Genomic DNA, 3,030 nt, shown 5'->3' with positions numbered 1-3,030 from the left:
AAATACCATAACCAGGCTCCATCCGGAGCCACACACACTTTAATAGAGAGATTCAAGTAGACAATCAACTTTCAAACATTAATAATAACATTTATATTGATTTCATTTGGAATGTGTACATAACAAACAAACAAAACAAAATTATAGGGGATATTCAGCATCACTTGGAATATTAACCAATCATATAAATCCAATATATATTTTATATTTTACTTTAAGCGAGGAATTCATATTCTATCCATTTTTAATCATACAAATGAACAAAAGCAATTCTTCACTAGACGTAATGAATGAATAAATGATCAAGGTTTTAATGTGTTTCATGAATATATATATATATATATATATATATATATATATATATATATATATATATATATATATATATATATATATATATATATATATATATATATATATATATATATATATATATATATATTAATACTTGTGAACCAGAATATGTTTGAGCAGCAGCGATCGTGCCTGCCATTGGCCGAAGTGCAACAATTCAAATAATTTAAAGGGCCTGCTCGGGTATATAAGAGAGGCTGGGAGACTGGGGCCGGTGGTGGGTGATGGGTGATGAGTGATGGTGTGGTGTGGTGTGGTGTGGTGTGGTGTGGTGTTGTTAAGAGTTGATTTACGGCCAGCCAGCCAGCCAGCCAGCCAGCCAGCTGCAGCCAAGGCAGGGCAAGGCAAGGCAAGGCAAGGCAAGGCAAGGCAGGCAGGCAGGCAGGCAGGCAGGCAGGCAGGCAGGCAGGCAGGCAGGCAGGCAGCCAGGCAGCCAGGCAGCCAGACAGGCAGGCAGGCAGGCAGGCAGGCAGGCAGGCAGGCAGGCAGGCAGGCAGGCAGGCAGGCAGCCAGGCAGGCAGGCAGGCAGGCAGGCAGGCAGGCAGGCAGGCAGGCAGCCAGGCAGCCAGGCAGGCAGGCAGGCAGGCAGGCAGGCAGCCAGCCAGCCAGCCAGCCAGCCAGCCAGCCAGCCAGCCAGCCAGCCAGCCAGCCAGCCAGCCAGCCAGCCAGCCAGCCAGCCAGCCAGCCAGCCAGCCAGCCAGCCACTCCCACTTTGTATTTATATGCATTCAATTTATATTCAAACATTATATATGTTAAGGGCCTTGTTTTAGTGTTTATTTTAAAAATGACAAACATCGAGTCATTTTACCAGTCCTTTAGCGTTAACGGTGATGCATTTTAAAACTGAACATAAATCGCCTTTTCTGGATATATCAAATATCGAATCCGCTTAATGTGCCTACAATTCAATCATTCAAAAAATACATAATTTACATCAAGCCTTTTCATAGAACAGACAATAAGATTTGTACATGCAAAATAAAAAAAAAAATCCTTTAAGTTATCAATACAATGTGAGAAAACTTTACTTTTATAACTAAAGTTGCACAATTATACCAACTCTATGGTGGCTGGGTTGTAAGGTGTGTGGCTGGTGTTTTGGAAGTCGCGAGTTCAAACGACCCAATGGGAATAATACTTTTTTTTTTTTGCCATACAATCTTCCTAATACTATTATGTAGGTTTGTGTGTGTGTTTTTTTTATTCATTCTTTGGTTTTATAGATGACATACATATTGACTCCTTTTACCGGTCCTTAATTAGGCTCTGGGGAAGCAATGGTGGTGGTGGTGGTGGTGGTGGTGGTGCATTTAAAACTAAACCAAAAATCACCAGTTCTGGACGCGTCAAATATCATATCCGCTTAATGTGTCTACAACCTAATTACTTAAAACTACACTATTTAATTCATTCATATCATGTGCATATTGGTCATTATGCTCATACAACCGACATCAAAATTTATTTTCATTATTAGAATCATACATTTCATCAAGTAATACAGATACAAAGAGATTTTCTTTCTGAGAAGACCGTTAGTATTGGCTTGCAGGCAGGCAGGCAGGCAGGCATTTGAGGGTTATTATTTCGCCTGTTGATTGGGGGGAGGGTTGATGTGTTAGGGGGTTTTCGGTTAGATGTGGTGGTGGTGATTGGTGGTGGTGGTGATTGGTGGTGATTGGTGGTGATTGGTGGTGGTGGTGGTGGTGGTAGTAGGTGGGAGTTGGGGGTGGGGGGGTGGGGGGGGGGGGGGGTGGGGAGGGAAGGGGAGGGGAATGATGGTCTGTGGATTCCTTCTCCGTACCCTTTACATATAAGCAAAAATATGCCTTCTTGTGGGTATAGAAACATTAACACAAATTATATCAGTAACTGATATTGTAGCCTTTTAAACAGAAAAGATTTGTACATACAAATACTTTTTAATTATCATTTATTTGTGGAAATGGCATTTACGTCATTAAATTGATACCTCAGCATCAAGCTAGTGTCCTGCAGCAGTGGTCCAGTGGTAAAGTGTATATAAGTGATGCGTATTCTTGGAGTTGCGAGTTCAAACCCGGATTAAGCTATATATATATATATATATATATATACAACATGTTTTGTTTTGGTTGTTTGTTTTTGTATAAAGCCTCACACAATATCTATATTAAGCGAGTTTGTTTTAAACATGACATACATATTAATTCATTTTACCAGGCCTTATTCCACACAACTCCGTGAATTTCCCGTGGAGCCAGCCATTCAAACAAAAACAAACGAAACAAAACAAAACAAAACAAAAAACATTATTGCCAACAGCATTTGGTGTTCCCAGGCGGTCACCCATCCAAGTACTAACCAAACCCAACGTTGCTTAACTTCGCTGATCGGACGAGAAGCGGTGTTCTCAACGTGGTGTGGCCGTTGGCATGAGACTGCCTACACATTGTGGCTAATAACCAACTCTTTTAAGTCATCGCGGCAGGATACGGACCTGCTTGTGGTGTCTTAATGGTAATTGTATCCTAACATATTTTTGTCTCCTTGGCATGGATATTTAACATCGTTTATTCAGTCTTGGGTTTATGTTCTTTCGCCATTTACAGACATTTTACATCTACCTACTTCCTCAGCCTGCCCTGCCAATTTCTAATGAATTTGTGGATTTTCTTTTGTAATACAAACATG

The 3,030-nt window shown here is 40.8% G+C and overlaps 1 non-coding gene across 1 annotated transcript; it reads right to left on the bottom strand.

The window, feature by feature from the left end:
* Window positions 1–2,652: 2,652 nt before the first annotated feature.
* On the bottom strand, window positions 2,653–2,771 carry LOC138361591 (5S ribosomal RNA). The gene has a single exon (XR_011227052.1). It is a non-coding gene; the product is annotated as a 5S ribosomal RNA (ribosomal RNA).
* Window positions 2,772–3,030: the final 259 nt, after the last annotated feature.

The sequence above is a fragment of the Procambarus clarkii genome, unplaced genomic scaffold (genome assembly GCF_040958095.1).
Source record: "Procambarus clarkii isolate CNS0578487 unplaced genomic scaffold, FALCON_Pclarkii_2.0 HiC_scaffold_501, whole genome shotgun sequence".
Classification (NCBI taxonomy): Eukaryota; Metazoa; Arthropoda; class Malacostraca; order Decapoda; family Cambaridae; genus Procambarus; species Procambarus clarkii.
This window is presented reverse-complemented; position numbering and strand designations above follow the sequence as displayed.